Source organism: Triticum dicoccoides, chromosome 3B (genome assembly GCF_002162155.2).
Source record: "Triticum dicoccoides isolate Atlit2015 ecotype Zavitan chromosome 3B, WEW_v2.0, whole genome shotgun sequence".
Taxonomy (NCBI): domain Eukaryota; kingdom Viridiplantae; phylum Streptophyta; class Magnoliopsida; order Poales; family Poaceae; genus Triticum; species Triticum dicoccoides.
The window spans coordinates 111,180,504-111,200,561 of NC_041385.1; the positions used below are offsets into that span (position 1 = coordinate 111,180,504).

The 20,058-nt window shown below is 46.8% G+C and overlaps 1 pseudogene; it reads left to right on the forward strand.

The window, feature by feature from the left end:
* Positions 1 to 385: 385 nt before the first annotated feature.
* Positions 386 to 13,575, forward strand: LOC119275052 (annotated as a pseudogene).
* Positions 13,576 to 20,058: the final 6,483 nt, after the last annotated feature.

The window sequence follows — 20,058 nt, forward strand, 5'->3', positions numbered from 1 at the left end:
TTTAAGTACGACCAGATGGTGGCCAAATGGAAGAGTAGGAGCAGCTCGTACTGCCGGATCTGTCGTCGCCGCCGCGTCCGCAATTTCCGCGAGCCAGGCTGAGGGCCCCAGTGTTGTCTGAAAACTATCAGTACAATTGTGGTGTTTTTTTTCTTCAAAAAACGAAATGTGGTGTTTTGGGGGGGTTTTCAAATTAGAGTCTCTAATTGTGGTGTTTTTCGCAATTTACTCGAACTTGCGGAGATTATACGAGATACTGTAAAAAAATTACGCGTTCGCGGAACTGTTGACGAGCTCTTTTTGCCCAACTTTTTTTAAACCATAGTTATTTTACAGAACCGGTGGAGATGCTCTTACGTAATGATTCCCCCAAGTCAAAGAGAGAAAGCCGCGTCCTGCATTCCCCACTTCCCACCGCGCCACTGCAAGATTCGAGCACCGCCCCGCAGTTTCGACCAAGAAGCGACTCCGCGGACGGTGGTGTGGCAGCACGAGGCAGCAGCGACGGCAGCCGCGACTCCAGGTAACGGCGACGATACATCCCCCATGGTGTGCTATTCTCCTTTTATTCTCTTGGTTTTCTTCCGGCCGTTCTTCAGCCGTGTGAATCCTCATGTGAGTTACTGGATGATGATAGATCGCGTTTAAACCTCTAATCAGATGGATCGATTGGTCGTGGTTCTAAAGAGGTTGCCGCTAATTCGGTTCTGAAACTACTTTTTTGGGTTCCCTTTTACAGTTATCTTGTTTTGGATCCACGACTTATTGAGGGCACTGTATATCCAACAGATGCTTGCTATCTCTTGGAAGTGTATTTAGGAAATATAAAAAATGCACGGGAAGTCCAACAAACGCCGCAAACATGATAACCTGGAGAGCCAACTACAGGATCAAAGTTCAGAAGCACAAGCTGTATCATTGAATCATCTGGAAAAGATCACAAACAACTTCTCTGATGAGCGATTACTTGGTAAAGGCGGTACTGGCTTTGTATATAAGGTAAGGTTACGGCATGCCCATTTAATCTTTCAAATATATATGTACCTAGCATACCAACAACGAGATTTTAAAACAGGGTGTGGAGCAAAGTGGGGAGATAATCGCAGTGAAGAGGCTTATGCCATCAATGGTGGGCGCTCAGAGTTTATTTGAGAATGAGGTTCATCATCTTATGAGGCTTAGGCACCCAAATATTGTGCGACTTACGGGCTATTGCTATGAAACAAAGAAATTTATTTTAGAATACAAAGGGGAAAATGTTTTTGGTGAGAGGCCAGAAATGTTACTTTGCTTGGAGTATCTCCCTAAAGGTAGCCTTGATGGTTATATTTCAGGTATGATAATTCAATATAGGACATGTATTGCTTCTAAGTTTTTCGCGTTCCTCCATGAATGTAGTTTGCGTGGATTGAGCGTAGCTCCTAACTGCTGAATTTTATTCACATATACTACCTCCATCCGGGTTTATTAGGCCTAAAGACAACTTCTCTTAGACCAAGACACATAGTAATTTGCTCACATTAATTTTTCCATTCCACTCCCAATGCACTCCCTCACATGCATGCAGCCAATGAAAAAGCAAGCATGAAGTGTATTAATTTCCTAGTCATGACACCAACAACAATGGCTTTCAATGCAACCAATGAAATTGTTGCATGCATGCATCTTTCCAAAGCGAGGCCTTATAAAAAGGGACCGAAACGACTCTTTCGCGGTCGATCGCTGCAGCGAGCGAATCTTTTCTTACGGCAACATCAGCGAAGGAAGTAGGACCCACCAGGTGGGATTGATGAACCAAGTCAAAAGTCTGGCTCCGTGAAATCAGTTGATGGGGCCCACTGTCTCCTACCATAAATCTCTCTGGCCCCGTGATTTCAACCGGTGGGGGGCCCGCTGCGTCATTTAATTAACCCTCACCCAGATTTGTTTAAGGAAACTTGACTTTGTTTAGACTGCTGTCCGAAATCGGGCGTTGGAACGAGCGCGCGCGGAATAGCCATCCCCAAAAGGGAGATGTTTGTGATGCTAAGAAGCCTAATAAACCCGGATGGAGGGAGTACTACTAATGTTCTAACAGATTGACATGTGGTGCTAATATCTATCTATGAACAATAAAGGATAACACACAATAGGAGTTTATAGTCCTTTCATATGTTTTCTAGAGCAAAAAAAAAATGTTTTCTAGAGCAAACAAGTTGCTGTGAAGGAAGACACAATGGGATAATTACCTTGCGGAGGAGAGCCCATCGTCATGGCTGTAGGGGATTAGATTAATTATTCTTGCTTGACTCAAAGTAAAAAACATATTATCCTTATGCAATTGATGCTCGGGTCTGTGATCCCTCCTAATATGATTGGGCTATGTGGATCTTCCTAATACATTTGGACTCTTCCAGTGGTGTACTAAAGTTGCAGGGAGGTAGGGGAAGTGCTCTTGCCCCTGGTCCAGATAGTAGATTTATTCTTCTGATTCTTGCTTGTTTTATTCATCATAAGAGATTCTCTTTGCATAGAGGCCTAATAATTCAATCAAAATAACAAATCATATGTCTCATCTCTAATTATCTTAAGGTTGAAGCTATGAGATACTCCCTCCGTTCAGAAATAAGATGTTCTAACTTTTTTCTGAACTGAATATATATACACACGTTTTAGTGTATTTGTTCACTTATTTTAGTGTATATATAGTCCTTATTAAGATATCCAAAACATCTTATATTTATGAACGGAGGGAGTATATTTCTATATTAATAGTAAACTTTTCGAACCAAGAGATCACGGGGATCCTATAAGGGCGCCATCTATGTATATGGCCAACTTGCCCTTATGATGGGACCCGCATACTAATCCATAAGGCAACTAAATGCACCACAACGTATATTGGGTCAAGAATAACCAACTCGACTGAAATTCGTTTTTACCTATACTTTACTTGCTATATATATACTATATACTACTCCTTCCATTCCCTAATATAAGAACTTCTAATTTTTTCTTGATTCGTATATATCTAGACATATTTTAGTATGTATGTTTATTCATTTTAGTATGTATGTAGTTAATATTTTGAAATAGCTAAAAGGTCTTATATTAAAGAATAGAGAGAGTAGATAATATTATTCTAGTGTTGGTGGACTACTCATAAGCTTAAGGGCTACCCGCATTTCCAACGTAGACCCTCAAACCGCTCGCATCCGTTTGGACCGGGCGGTCCGGACGTGATTTGCCATCCAACGCGTAACCCATCAGTCCATGGACCGGTACAGATGTTCGTTTTCCTACAAACTGGAGGCAAACCAGCGAGCTTTGCGGCGTCCGCACAACCTGGTCCCACCTCCCACCCAAAACCCTCTCCCTCGCCGCGCCCTCTCCCGCTCGAAGCGGTTGCCGCACATTCATGCCAGTCGGCGCCACTCCAGAGTGCTAGTGTAGTATTGATGGCGTATCAGAGCGGATGTGAGCTCTTAATGGAGCCGGTATTGAAGCGGCACATTGGCCGAGAACGCCGCCCGCGCCACAGTCTTGTTGTACGCGCCTTCTCTCCTCATGCAACCAGTCCGTCTGCCTGCTGACATTAAACAAGTGCGGTTGCCGAGAAACCAACTCTGGTGCCCGCATGGAAACGCCACCCGTCCGTCCGCCTGCCGGCATTAATACATGGCGCGGTTGGCCTGGCCGGCACCCTCTATTTATACGTGGCCAGGCCCTCGACAAGATCCGCACCACACCTCTGCTCCCTATCTCCTCTTTGCACCATGCCTGCCATGGCCTCTAGCTCGAAAGCACTGTGGGGCAGCCTCTCCACCGAACAGAAGTAGGAGATGTAGGCACTGCTCCGGTTGGTAGGCCCACCGAGCTAGCCAGATATAGGCTAGCTTGCCGGGTAGCTCTCCAGGACGCTGATGAGTTGGCGCCACCACCCTTGCCGGTTGACATCACGTTGGGGCACGCGCGGGCGCACTACACTGATATGAGAGGGAAGAGCAGGAGAAGGCATTCTGGAAGGCACCACAGGACCAAAGGTACAACCTACGGCTCCTCGACGAGCACCAACTCACGGAGAAAGAAATCGCAGGTGACCATACAAACGAAAATGCCGTCACGACCATAGTGGTGGACAGTCCAATGCTCCTGGATGACCAGCACACGCTGATCCTGTCTTACCGTAGAGCCTACGAGATCCACCACGAGTGATGGTGGCTACGCGTCCTTTGGCGGAGAGAGACGCCATGTTCGTAGCCATCGATGCAGCGGCTGAGGAATTGGATAACGAGACCGAGGACGTCATCAGCTCCACGTCGGCTATTCCTCCACCACCTTTTGCGCCCCTCCGCCATGACAACGAGGACACCGCGTCCATGTTCACCGCCGTCTACAACGAGGAAAAGTACAACATTGGGGGGACGCCGCCGCTTGAGTTCCAGGAAGGCCACCACCAACGTCTTGCCGGGCCTCACAGCCGGTGAGCTTGCCTGGAGCTTAGAGCTTGCCTGGAGCTTAGAGGAGGCCACTACTCTTCCCCTCCCATTGAAGCTTCACTTCTCGGGGCTCGGGGCCGGCCGATGAGCTTGCTTCCAGACATGGGGAAGACATGTCATGGGAAATGGGTGCCGCCATGGACGGCGATCATTTAGACTAGGTTAGAATAACCTAGTTTGCTATAATTTAGTTGAAATATGTCGGAAATGTAATGATTTTTGTCTTGTTTAGATGAAAATAATCCGGTTTGCATGTAATTTGTCCGGTTTGTTCAAATCGGATTGAAAGGTATGCGGGCATGATTTGGATGGCCGGCTCCCGTATCATTGTCTGTGGAGACTACCGTGTGCGTCTGCGGACGGATACGATCTGAGCTAAACTTGGATATGGAAGTCTTCTTTCGTTTAGGGTGAAGTAAGACCAAGCTCATGAGCTTATTATCTTAGGTCGTAACGTTATTTAACTACATAATAGTGTGGAAAGAAAGCCTGGAGGAGTTCTAAAAAAAGACTGGAGGAAGAGTGGCCTCGAGTTTCTCGCCCCTTTGCCTTAGGACTCGTTAATTCTCTTTCTCGATGGGATGGGGAAGGGACATAACTCAGCGGTAGAGTGTCATCTTGACGTTGTTTTAGAGGTGTGCGCTGGAGATGCCCTTTTTTTTCTTTGTGGACAACCCCTACCGTGTATATGGACAGTCCATAAGAGTGCCTTTTTGCTTATGGGCAGTTTTTTTCATACACTGTAGATGTCGTAACTAACTTGGCCCTAGGTGGGCCATGCACTATCGTACATAACATTTTCATAATCCTATTAGCTTGCGAGAACGTTTTATATTATGGGGCCGAGGGAATACATTTTTTTTCTAAACTATTACTAATATTCTTCTCTTTCATGGACTCCTTACCCACAACCTCCTAGTGGACCCATGTCCACAACAACAATAGATTTTTCACCCGCAAAAAAGCAACAATAGACTTTCAGATAACATCTGACAAATGCTCTCTTTTTGGTACCAAATGCAGATGGATCTTCCCAACTTGATTGGCACACGTGCTACAAAATAATTGAGGGGATTTGCAATGGTTTGCACTACCTTCATGAGCAAATTGACAAGTCTGTTCTTCACTTGGACCTTAAGCCTGCGAACGTATTGCTTGATAACAATTTGGCACCAAAACTTACAGATTTTGGGCTGTCAAAACTGCTTGATCAATATCAAACTATGTTCACTCCAAATCGTTTTGGTACATTGTAAGTTTAGTGCCTCTTTATAGTCCCTTTCTTCCAATTCATCGGCAAAATTTGTTTTTCTAGTCTCTTCAGCACCACAATATTTATGCATGATGTGCATGCAGAGGCTACATGGCACCAGAATACATCGATGAAGGTACAATCACACCTAAGACAGACATATTTAGTTTGGGTGTGATAATCATGGAGCTAATAACGGGACAAAGGGACTACCCAAGTGTTGCTGGAACATCTTCCGATGGCTTTATTGAGCTTGTATGGGAATTCTGTTTCAGCTTTCTCAGTTTGATTCCATTTTAGGAGACCATGTTACATTTTATCTTTGCATTACCGGCATTCTGAATCTTGTTCTGATTTCACAGGCACTTAAAAAATGGAGAAACACACTGGAGAAAGCACAGGGGTACACAAAGATAGAAGTAGATTGCCAACAAATAAAACGATGCATCCAAATAGGTCTAATCTGCGTTAATCCTGAGTGCTCCAAAAGGCCTACAACAGCAAAAATTATCAAGATGCTTAAAGGACTAGAAATTTCAGATTGTAGGATTAGCAATGAGGCAACGTCATCAGCACATCAGGTACAATCATTCAAGGGGAATGCATTTGTGGAACATGTACTATCTGACTATCTGTTACTCTTTCTTGTTCTTTTAAAAAGAGATGTCATCATAATTCATAACCCCCTAAGTGCATAAACCTTTGTATTTTGATATATGTCTCTACAATGTTAGAAACACTACAAAGCATCACTACAACAACAACAACAACAACAAAGCCTTTAGTCCCAAACAAGTTGGGGTAGGCTAGAGGTGAAACCCATAAGATCTCGCAACCAACTCATGGCTCTGGCACATGGATAGCAAGCTTCCACGCACCCCTGTCCATAGCTAGCTCTTTGTCGATACTCCAATCCTTCAGGTCTCTCTTAAGGGACTCCTCCCATGTCAAAATCGGTCGACCCCGCCCTCTCTTGACATTCTCCGCACGCTTTAGCCGTCCGCTATGCACTGGAGCTTCTGGAGGCCTGCGCTGAATATGCCCAAACCATCTCAAACGATGTTGGACAAGCTTCTCCTCAATTGGTGTTACCCCAACTCTATCTCGTATATCATCATTCCGGACTCGATCCTTCCTCGTGTGGCCACACATCCATCTCAACATACGCATCTCCGCCACACCTAACTGTTGAACATGTCGCCTTTTAGTCGGCCAACACTCCGCGCCATACAACATTGCGGGTCGAACCGCCGTCCTGTAGAACTTGCCTTTTAGCTTTTGTGGCACTCTCTTGTCATAGAGAATGCCAGAAGCTTGGCGCCACTTCATCCATCCGGCTTTGATTCGATGGTTCACATCTTCATCAATACCCCCATCCTCCTGCAACATTGACCCCAAATACCGAAAGGTGTCCTTCCGAGGTACCACCTAGCCATCAAGGCTAACCTCCTCCTCCTCCCAGCTAGTAGTACTGAAACCGCACATCATGTACTCGGTTTTAGTTCTACTAAGCCTAAACCCTTTCGATTCCAAGGTTTGTCTCCATAACTCTAACTTCCTATTTACCCCCGTCCGACTATCGTCAACTAGCACCACATCATCCGCAAAGAGCATACACCATGGGATATCTCCTTGTATACCCCTTGTGACCTCATCCATCACCAATGCAAAAAGATAAGGGCTCAAAGCTGACCCCTGATGCAGTCCTATCTTAATCGGGAAGTCATCGGTGTCGACATCACTTGTTCGAACACTTGTCACAACATTATTGTACATGTCCTTGATGAGGGTAATGTACTTTGCTGGGACTTTGTGTTTCTCCAAGGCCCACCACATGACATTCCGCGGTATCTTATCATAGGCCTTCTCCAAGTCAATGAACACCATATGCAAGTCCTTCTTATGCTCCCTATATCTCTCCATAAGTTGTCGTACCAAGAAAATGGCTTCCATGGTCGACCTCCCAGGCATGAAACCAAACTGATTTTTGGTCACGCTTGTCATTCTTCTTAAGTGGTGCTCAATGACTCTCTCCCATAGCTTCATTGTATGGCTCATCAGCTTAATTCCACGGTAATTAGTACAACTCTGAACATCCCCCTTGTTCTTGAAGATTGGTACTAATATACTCCGTCTCCATTCTTCTGGCATCTTGTTTGCCCGAAAAATGAGGTTGAAAAGCTTGGTTAGCCATACTATCGCTATGTCCCCGAGACCTTTCCACACCTCAATGGGGATACAATCAGGGCCCATCGCCTTGCCTCCTTTCATCCTTTTTAAAGCCTCCTTCACCTCAGACTCCTGGATGCGCCGCACAAAACGCATGCTGGTCTCATCAAAGGAGTCATTCAGTTCAATGGTAGAACTCTCATTCTCCCCATTGAACAGCTACAAAGCATCACTACAAAATCCATTAATTATCGAGAATAGCAAGCAGATTATAGCTGTTGGCCATCAACAATGTTGGCTGGTAGGCTGTGTACATCACTCAATGCAGAGGCCGAGGGCTTTATCACTCTTCACAAAAAGAAAAAGAACTATCTTGTCTGCTGAAACTTTTAGAGCCTTTTATTAGGTCCCCGTAAGAGTTGAAGCCCTAGGCACATATGTAGCTGTAGGTGGTCACCTGTTTCACTCGTTGTATCATGTTGTCTTTGGTCATATGTAGTTCGCATTTTGGTATTGCTAGGATTGCTTTTCCTAAGAAAATCTCAAATCAATTAGCTAATTTTGACTTTTGGTACCTGTCTTACTTCAACAAGGACTACTTTTATGTATCTTTGTACAACGTTGATGAAGGCAATATCAATATGAAGAAATGTACTAAAAATGGTTATTACGGTCCAGGTAGATACACATTAAATTGCTCCCCAAATGTACAACCAGAACAAGCGATGTATTGTTAAAGAATGTTGTGATAGACATTAAATTTACTAATAAAATAAAAATGGTTACTATGGTCCAGGTAGATACTGATTTAGTAATAAGTTACTGGAAATATGAAAAGCTATTGCTCAATAAAATTCGAATACAAAGGTCGTTAAGCATGTAGTACAACATAAGGAAGTAAGTTTGAATATATCAGTAGCAACCTTACGTTACGTCTTCATGTTAGGATATAAGTTTGTAAAAGGCTAATCATATACGTACAGAAGTGATCCTCACTAATCACAATGGATGTTGCTCCCTCTACTTTGTCATGCAAATAATTAAAAAAATCTATTACTCCCTCTGGTAAGATTTACAAGCACAATTTGTTTTATCCATTAAAAAGGCACGATTCATTTGTCCTAAGTTAAACTTTTATAAGTTTGGCTAGATTTATCGAGAAAAACTTCGTTAACAAGTTTTGACTTAGGACAAACAAAATGTGTCTTGTAAACCCGGCCGGATTCTATCATTAAGAACTTAAATACTGCTTGAAAGTCACACGAACAAACTTGTCTTAGAACATACTTCCACGATGTATAATTTCTTTTGGGTTTATAAATATATTTCAACATAAACTAGTAGTCAGAGTTGTGCATTTTAGATTTTCGATGTCAAAGCTGTATTTATCTTTTGAGAAGTTTTAAGACTCTCCCTTTTACCTTGGTAAGAGGTGATTTAATCCTAGCCATCGATTAATGGAGGGCAATTTTGACTATTAAAATATGGTAAGTACAATAAAATAAATAGGAAACATTCTGGATATATTTAGTGATTTCTCTTTCCAAGATGAGATTTTCATTTGTGCTATGTATATTCGTTAAAAGGAAAATATAGCTAGCTTACATGTGTATTTTTTTTATACCCTTCCTTGCCTTTATGTTTTAATGGCTCCATAATTTATTTCCTTATTTATGGAAGTGAAAAGTCCATACTAGCCTCACATAATCATTGACAACTTCTTACCCCACAAGAGGTAATAGTAATATTACGGATCAGTCATGAGATGTTACTCATATCGGTTTAGCACCATCTTAAAAGAGCTCTTATATATCTTCTCCCTTCTAACTGTCAGACTTCAAATGGGGTTAGTGAACAAGGAAAACCACATCCAAAAAATACACTATGTATTGAGATTTCGGAGGAAGCTGATAGACAGGATCTAGCATTGGTCTCTCTTGCAATTGCTGGTGACTGTCTATGTGGAAACTTGTTGTTGTACCTGAAAAACGGAGGTAATCTTCATCTACAAGTTGTTTATTGTTGCTGAAGATTTTTTTTAATTCTGTTTCCTATGGGGTTGCACTTGGTGTTGTTGCATGCAGAACACATTTCTCCACAGGCATCCATCGTCCGCATCGTTGTCCCAGGCTCTCCCGCTGGTACTGAACTTCATGTGGACCCCTACATGCTCTCCATGCGGAGTCCCTACCTTCGTGCGATCTTTGCCCGCCACAACAATCATTATGGTGCATCTGGGGGCAGTGCGGAGGGCAACAGGATGGACCTCCAAGAATTTCTAGGCAAGGAAGTGAAGGTCGAGTATGATGCGCTGTTACTGGTACTCTTGTACCTGTACAGTGGCTGTGTCGGAGACCTTCCCGAGTCGGCGTACATATGTGCCGACGAGAACGGTTGTGCGCACCTCGGCTGCCACCCCACCGTCTCCTTCAAGGTGCAGGTTCTCTTTGTTGCCTTCACCTTCCAGGTCCCCGAGCTGACCAGCCTCTTCCAGGTCTGCATCTCCCTTTCCCTTTTGCCAATGGTCAGAATGCCGCTATCACACCTTTAATGCAACGTGCTAAACTAGTTAAAGATTCAGAGACTATGGCTCTGATACCAATTTATCAAAACTAGATGGGCAGGATAAAACCCAACAAGCTATGGTGGGAGTGACTAAGAGGTGATTGGCAAAAGAAAAGATTAGTCGAGAAATGATTCACACAAAATAATCGAAGAAAACTAACTGAGATGTGATGTTTTAACAAAGTTATAAGATCAAATCATACTGAGTAATTATTTTATATACTAAAGAAATGTAAGTCAATGCAACATAGACACACAAAAAACCGGATGATAACTGTGAATCTTCAAAACAAGCAATCTGCAGATAATGCCTTCAACAAGGCCGGATCATAAGTTTTCACCGCATCCTACCACATAGGCGGTGACGACCATGCTCAGTTAGGAAGGATGCGGTGACGACCACTTGGGTTTGTGCATCCTTCGTTCGCTTATGCTTCGTTCCCTTCTCCATGGTAGGAAGTGGTTGCATAAGGTATCATTGTTGGGTACTTTACTCGTAGTTTGGGTGTTGCCAACGATGGTGTGATGGTCTTTGATGTTTTGCTGCAGCGGATAGTTTGCCTTGCCTTGATCTGCGGATCCTTTTCCTTTTTCTTTTGTGTAATACTTTGGGTTTGTGCATCCTTGATTTCTCAACTAGCTCTTGATATCATGTTGTTGTAGAGGCCAAGTGTATTTGAGATATACTTCCTCCATTCGGAAAGTTCCTTATTTTAACTCTATGAATCTTCAAAACAAGCTTTCACTATCTGAGACATCAGATTGCAATATTGCTTTGTTCTATACTACTCCTTCCATCCCAAATTACTTGTCTTAGATTTGTCTAGATATGGATGTAGGTTGTACTACTTCCCCCATCTCAAATAAGTGTGTCAACTTTAGTACAACTTTATACTAAAGTTAGTAAAAAGTTAAGACACTTATTTTGGGACGAAGGGAGTATTACTCACTAAGGCTGTCCCACTATCGTCATAGAATGTAATTACCTGAGTAATGTTCTTCTATCGTAGCTAAAGTTTCACCTACTAAGAAGACAATAATTCTCCTCTTTGCATGCAGCGGGATCTCTTTGATGTCCTTCATAAGGTTGAAGTGGATAACCTTCCACTGATCTTGTCTATTGCAAACTTATGCAAAAAATCTTGCTGGAAACTGCTCGAGAGATGCCTTGAGATGGTAGTCCAGTCAAATCTTGACATGATTACTCTTGAGAAAGTATTGCCTCCAGATGTTGTTAAGCAAATTACTGACTTACGGCTAAGTTTTGGATTAGCTTCATCCGAGGACATGGGCTTTCCTAACAAACATGTAAGAAGGATACTCAGAGCTCTTGATTCCAATGATGTGGAGCTAGTAAGGATTCTGATCAAGAAAGGGCAGACCAATCTTGATGATGCATTTGCGCTCCATTATGCTGTAGAACACTGTGACTCAAAAATTACAACAGAACTTCTGGACATCGCACTTGCAGATGTTAGTCTCAGAAACCCAAGAGGTTACACTGTTCTTCACATTGCCGCCAGACGGAAGGATCCTAAAATCATTGTCTCCCTTTTAACCAAAGGTGCTCGGCCTTCCGATTTTACACTTGATGGAAGAAAAGCAGTTCAAATCTCAAAGAGACTCACAAAACATGGGGATTATTTTGGGACTACTGAAGCAGGAAAGCCGTCTCCCAAGGATAAATTATGCATTGAGATACTGGAGCAAGCTGAAAGAAGGGATCCACAACTTGGAGAAGCGTCGGTTTCTCTTGCATTGGCTGGTGACTGTCTTCTTGGGAAGTTATTGTACCTTGAAAACCGAGGTAATATTCATCTACATATGGTGTACGAGTGTTCAAAATTAGTTCTTTGCTATGGTTATAGTTGGTGATGTTTTGCATGTGGAGTGAAGCTCTCCCTGGGCAACTAGCCAATGTGTTACTTCTTTTATTTTCTTAGAAGTTGTGTTTTCACACAATTATTTTGATGCCATGTAGTTGCTTTCGCGAGGTTATTTTTTCCAATTGAGGCAAGAGTAGCAATGGACATTGCTAATGTGGATGGTACTTTGGAATTTACCCTTGGAAGTACAAATCCACCTCCGGAGATGAAAACCGTTGGTCTAAATGATGCTCCTTTCAAGATGAAGGACGAACACTTAGCTCGGATGAGAGCCCTCTCCAAAACAGGTGAGGCGCAGCTTGCTGCTTGCATTTGTATACCACTGCACTTCTACATTATCTTTAGTTTTAAACAATAATAATATTGACATGGTTAGCTGGTGTAGATAAGGTTGAAATCCTAGATTTTATCCCCTTCTCCTGTTAAGAAGTGAAGAGTGAACCCAAATATGTACTCCCTCCGTCCGGAAATACATGTCGGAGAAATGAATAAATATGGATGTATCTAGAACTAAAATATATCTAGATACATCCATTCCTACGACAAGTATTTCCGGACGGAGGGAGTACACTTTACTAATCATACATAATACTAATCGGTTGTTCAATTGCTAATGATCACTCTCGCCTGTGTGTCCGCACCGTGCTTCTGCACTTGTGCATGAACCTTTTGGAATTTATAAAATGATGCTTTACCAAGTTTATGTATCTGGACTAATTGCAAGCTGAATGTGTATACCAGTTGAACTCGGCAAACGTTTCTTCCCGAGCTGTTCAATTGTATTGGACAAGTTCCTGGATGATGAACCTGAGCTGGCTTCACTCGGAAGAGATGCATCTTCCTCGGTTTCATGACCTGCAAGATACGCTCCTGAAGGTTTTCAGCGAGGACAAGGAGGAGTTTGCCAGAACGACAGCCCTTTCATCTTCCTCATCGTCGACGTCCCTCAGCAAGGAACTTGACAGGTCGGCCTAGGAGCACCCTGGCTCATTCTTGCCATATTGGTAGCTGATTTTATTTTTTCCGTCTGAAACTGCTCGCCAGATCTTTCTTTTCTGTTTAACGAGTACTGTACTACTGTAGTAGTCTAGCATCCTCGTCAGATATGATGAAGCTGTTGGCTTTGGCCCCGTAAATCGCCTAGTTATGCTCATGTTTGCTTGTGCAGTAACAGTTGTCCATACAGTATTTTGTTGATGGAATAGCAAATGGACTTCAACATGCAGTAGCAGTTCTTGGCTTTTCTCACTAGGATGGTCGTGGAGAAACAGTAGATAGTTTCTGCTTTGCTTGATTATTCTGCATGACTGAATCAATACTAGCACTGCCCCTGTTTCTACGTCTGGCACAGTTGAACAGTCCCCATTTTACTGCGCCTTCTGTCCCAGTGTTGTTTAAATAGAAAAAATGTCTCGTTTGACCGAGGCAGAGAAAACTCAATACCAAGGCTCAGGCTCAGGGAATCCAGCAGCGCAAGCAGCCTCCAGAACGCATCCCGGCACTGTAGGGCGAACTCCCTCTTCGTTTCTAAATATTTGTCTTTCTAGATATTTTAAATGGACTACCACATACAGATGTATATAGACATATTTAAGAGTGTAAATTTACTCAATTTTTTTCGTATGTAGTCATTTGTTGAAATCTGTAGAAAGACAAATATTTAGGAACGAAGGGAGTATTACAAGTTTGCGTTGCTTACTGTACTCCCTCCCGGGCTTTGCTACACGTACTAAGCCATTAACGTAAATGTTACGTGATTAGCCACATGGCAAATTGTGACTAGGATGGGGGAATGAAATTGCTACACCTACGAACAGTTGTTACGTAACCTACGTAATCAAACTGCCCCCTGTTTTCTAGGGTGGCCCATGCGCCCAACTAATGACAAATTAAAAACGGCCAAATCAGCGATTACGTAAAGTACATAAGAATCCCTACATAGGTGTAACATTACGTAAGCTTTTGTAACTCATTTTCGTAAGTGTAGGATTTACCCTCCCTACCTACCGAAATATAAGACGGTTTTGCATCATCTTATATTTTGATACAGAGGTAGTATTTGTTGCTACATATGACAATGTGCCGGCCAATTGCACAGAGCAGTATGAGTGTGCAGGTCTGTAGCTCTATAACAATCCGTTTTTGGGAATGATCTAGAAGGTTCCGGTCCCTTTTTTCGTTTTCGTTTTCCCCTTTTCAGCTTTTTTCTTTCCCTTTTTTTCAGAAAAATGTTCAAAGTTTTCAAAATATGTTTGCGGAATGCTAAAAATGTACTAGTTTTTTTAATATTCATAATTTTCAATAAATTCATATTTTAAAAATGTTCTAAAATTTCTGAGAAGGTTTAGAATGTTCAGCAATCGTTCATGAGAGTGGTTTTAAATGTTGCATTTCTTTCTAGATGTTCACGTTTTTACAAACAAAAAGCTCACAAATATCATAAAAAAGTTCATGTTTTTTTAATATCCATGTATTTGTAAATGTTCTCGAATTTAAAAAAATATTTTTAATAAATTTATTTTCCGTGTTTTCTTGATCGAATAAGCTCTCCATCTCCATGTAGTACTAGCAGTATCAGTTCCGGGATTCTAACTTTGATGAATTTCTTGAATGGTGACTTAGATGATTGATGTCATTGTACATGGCTGGCGAGATGTAAACGAGTGTAGTGCCGTTTTTTTTTTACCCTGTTACCGGCACCCGGCACAGTGAAGAAATCCACAGCAGAGGCAGAAGCAGAGCAAACTCAGACACCACAAAAAACCATGTGCCGTTAATGCGAGGCGAAGTCCTCCCCGCTGCGACGCAGCAGCAGCGCTGCAGCCTAGGAAGGCCGAGGAGCAGAAAAGCCTGCGCACTTTTCCTAAATCCGCTCTACTCCTACGCCCGTAGCCTTTCGATGCTACGACGGCACGCTCGAACTCTGAAACGGCAGCCGCCCATGCATGCACACCCACAGGCCACAGCCACGCAGCAATCTCTGGACTAGTTTCCGTGCCCATAACTCTCACGACCTGCAGCCGGTCGTGGCATCGCCATTTCATTTTACATGCACGCGTCTAGCTAGTCATTCCCTAGCCAGGCTGCTGAAACCTTATCCCAGAAACAGAGGAGGGGCAGCAGGAGAAGAGCGCCGGCCGGCTCCAGAATCTATGTGCTCTGAGGAAGCGAGGAGCGCAGAGCAGAGCAAAGTCGGAGACGCTTTGGGCCTGCCATTTCACTGCCGGCTTCGCTTCGCGTGATCGGGCGATGTGCGGGGCTCGGCGGCAGCGGCGCACGCCGCGGGAGCGGGACGTGGCGGCTTGGTTCTTCTTCCTCGCCTGCTGCCTCCTTGTGCTCGCCGTGTCTAGAGCAGAGGAGCCGCGCGCATCGCCGGTACATCTCTTCATAGCTCACCGTCTGTTTTTCCAGCACCTCCCCGCTTGATGCATGCGGGACATATATGTACGCATGCTGCTGCATGACGCGTTGGTCCGTTGATGATTGTTCAGGTGAGCAGGAGAGGAGGAGGGGAGGAGCAGCGGCTGAGCAGGGTGGGGTCGAGGCCGCCGTGCTGCGTGTGCGAGCGGAGGTGCGGCGGCTGCGCGCCGTGCACGGCCGTGCAGGTCCGCGCCGGAGTCGGGCCGCTGTGCGCCAACTACGAGCCCGTCAGGTGGAAGTGCAAGTGCGGCGACGCCGTCTTCGACCCATGACTCCATGAGATAATTCAGATGAACGCGTGCACTGCAGCCTGCAGGGCAAAGCGGCGGCGGTCGATAATTCAGGTGATGCCGTTCGCCATCGCCATGCAATGTACAGCAAGTAGAAATAAGGTCTGCATGCATGCATGGCTGGTACTAGGAGTAAATAGTGTAGTAATTCCTTTTCTTGGCCTTGATTTACTATAAATCTGGAAGAAGAGAAGAAAGAACAATCTGTATTTATATGGTCGTAATTATGTTTATGTCGTTGATCGGACATGAGGCTGGTCACAGTGGGGAGGAACCTAGGAGTAACATCACACACTCCAATACAACTTTACTTATATGGCACGTATTTAATGAAGAGAGAGGTGCTTGTGGTAACTAGCTAAGTTACCGGAACATCACACACACTAAGAAACAATGAGTCTATAACCTAATAAATACATCGTTGCATGACACTACATAGATGTTCCTACCCACTATGGAGGTAGTAACATAGTCTAGAGAAGTGTGAAGTTACTAGCTTATGTTCTTGCCCATTGTGACTGTTGGAAGGAAAGAGGGATTTGGTGGAATAGTCTATTGTATTGCCTGAGCCTCGTGGGCATATATATAGGAGTACAATGATCTACTTGGAGTACAAGACAAGCCAGAACAAATCCTAGTCTATCTCGTCTTTCCTAATAAACATTATACTCAACATCCCCCCGCAGTCACAACGGTAGCGACGCAGACGGTGAGACTGGAGAAGAATCCGAAGGCAAGCCGACGGACACCCCCCCACAGTCGTAACAGTCGACGCATCGCGGAGTCGTGGCTGGAGTGGCAACCGACGAGGTTGCTCAAGCAAGGCGATAGCCCTTTGTGCCGTTTGTCGAGGTAGCCGAGAGCGTGGGTGGTGAAGCCGCGGTCGAGGTAGCCGTGCGAAGAATGCCGTGGTCGATGTCGAGTCCGGGTGGCCGGTGTCGAGGAAGTCGCCGTGGAGCCGCGGGCGCAAGGGGGCGCCGAGTTAGCATGGGCGCAGTGGTGTCGAAGTAGGGGTGCGCCAGGAAGATAATGTTGTTGACGACGCGTCGCGGCGGGTTTGCCAAGTCTGGGGACACATCATGGACGAAGGCATGCACTGGTGTTGCCAGCACCGGGAATGCGTAGACGGACGAAGACGAAGTTGACGAAGTGCCGCACCATGCTTGCCAGGCCCGGGGACACGTCGTGGACGAAGTCACGCGGCGGTGTTGCCAGCACCGGGCATGCATAGACTGGGACCTGCACAAGCTGTACGCCATGTCAAAGAAATCGGAGAGGCCAACAGAGAAGGACTCGACGACGATTGCGGCGCCAATCGGCGCGGGGCCAATGTCGCCCGCGGTTGTCGGAGTAGATGAAGCGGTCGGGGTAGATGACGGCGACGCTGGCGACGGGCTGGTGCTGGATGAAAACGGACGGGGTGGATGGGCGGCGGCGGCGGCTACCAGGGTAGCGGCGACGGCGGTCGAAGAAGAGCGGCGGCGGCGGCCTGACGGCGGCGGCGGCGGTTAGGTTATGAGCGCGGCGGCGATGCTCGAAGTAGGCGAAGAACCCTGACAGCGTGACGAAGACCGGCGCGGACGATGGCGTTCCCGCGCCAAAGGAGGTGGTGCGGCGCATGCCACAGGAAGTCGAAGAGCGGGGACGGCAGTGGACCGCGGGCCGCAGCGCTACGGCCCGTAGGGGCGACGCAGCGGCGGCGGGCAGGTCAGGGCGACGACGGAAGACCTCCGGACGGTCGCAGGGACCGCGGGCCGCGGTGCTACAGCCCGAAGGGGCGGCGCAACGCGGAGCGCGGTGTGGTGCAACCTCGTGGACGGCATCGAGACGACGGTGTGGACCGCGTGCCACGCTCGCTACGGCCCGACGGGGCGACGCAGCGGCGGCGCGAGGGTCGGTGCAGCCACGGGGACGACCTGGAGCGGACGACCTCGGGGCGGCGGTAGACCGCGGGCCGCGGCATTATGGCCCGAAGGGGCGACGCAGCGGTGACGCGGGTCGGTGCAACTGGGAGAAGAACCACAGGGCGGCGGCGCTGCGGCCCGACGGGGCGACGCAGCGGCAGCCCGTTGCTCGATCGGCGGAGGGGCGCGCGGATCGGCGGAGAGACGATCTTCACAGGACCTGCGGAGGCGTGCGTAACTGACGGGCCAGGTCGTCGCGCGGCGTAGATGAGGTGGATCGCAGCGGCGAGCGGGTGATCAAGCCGATCGCGCGCGAGGTCGGGGACGCCGCTCGGTGGAGGCGTGGTGGCAGCGGAGTCCGAGATTAAGCCGGCGGCGGCGAGCGGCAGGGCGGCTATGATTGGCCGCCGCATGGCACGAGGCCGCCGGGTCGGGGTGATGCAGGAGTCCCAGTCGGAGCAGGGCGGTGACGGCCGGCGTAGATCGACGGACGAGCCATCGCGCGAACGACGGCGGTGAAGGGCCGCCGCATGACGCGAGGCCGCCGGGACGGAGGAGAGGCCGGCTGATCACGCCGGAGTCGGAGTAGAGGCGCTCGGGGTTGACGGCGGCGGTGGGCGACGCAAACCGATCAAGAATAAATCGGAAAACCAAAAAGAAACCGCGCGATCAAGATGACCGGCGGAAGAGAGAAAACCCCGGAGCAAGGCTCGCGAAAAGACTCTCTAGGGCAGCCGGTCAACACGACCGGCGGACGAACCCTAGGTACGGGTGGCGCGGCCCCCGGCGGTGGTCATGGAGGCCGACCGCCCCGAGGGCGGCGCGCAAGTGCGGAAGCGACGGCGGTAGGGTTTAGGATCGACTTGCGACAGATACCATGTTGGAAGAAAGAGAGGGATTTGGTGGAATAGTCTATTGTATTGCTTGAGCCTCGTGGGCATTGAACATATAAAGGATAAGAGCATGCTTGGATCCAAGGGACTATTTTTAGTCTGACTAAAACTAGTCTTTTTTAGAGGCTAAAGTTCCATTCACCCGTGACTAAAGAGAGGCTAGAACTAGTCTTGAGACTAAAAAATTTTAGTCAAGGGAACCCTACTAAAATGTGGATAAGTCCTCTCTCTCATTTAATTCCTCTCTTTTAACACATGCAAGTTCTGGATTGGAGGGTTTGGAGGATAATAAATGCTCATTAACTCGATTTTAGTCTATTTAGCATTTGTATCCAAGCATAGATGAGGCTAGCAAGTTTTAGTCCCACTATTTTTAGTCATGCGACTAAAACGTATCCAAGCACCCTCTAAGCCGCCCAACTAGCGGCACTGGCCACGTCTCCTTTTATTCGCTATGAATAGCGAGCGAGTCGGGCGAGAGGAAAGAAACAGGCATCGAAGGCACAGACGGAAGAAAGTGCGAACCCTAGCCCCAACCCCCGATCCACAGCCCCCACGCCCCTCGCTCCTCCCTCCGTCATCCGCCGCCGCGCTCCCTCCCACCTCCTCCTTCTGCGCCCTAGGAGCCCCCCGCAGCCGACTGCTACTCCTCCACCGCCTCGCCTCATGCCCAGCGGGAGGGCAGCAGCGGCAGCAAGCGGCGAGGGGAGCAGGGGTCGGGTCAGCAGGGGCAGCCAGCGACGACGGGAGCAGGGGCCGGGTCAAAGCAGGTGTTGACGGCCTGGATTAGACGACGGTGGCTGTCGACGGGGGCCTGGCGTGCGTGGCGGCGGATGGAAGGGCGTCAGCGGCCTGTGGGGCGTCGACCAGAACGGCGGCGACCTCCATGGAAGAGAAGGGCCTGACAGGCTCGTGCAGGCTGGAGAAGCTGGGGGTGCTCGTCGATTGGGCAGATGTCGACCATCCAAGTTTCTTCAATCGATCTGGATAGGGCCATGGCACGTACGCAAGGGATGGAGGCGTGCAACCGTGCCCCTCCTCCTTCCCTTCTATTCTCCCCTTCTCTTCTCCCCGTCTCTCCAATCTAGGCTGCCGTCCTTGGCATCTTCCTCTTCCAGTTTTTTACTCTTTGATTTTCTGATAATCTAATTTGATTTCTGATTTTCTGGTTACTTCTGAAGTGTAGAAGGAGAATTTTGAT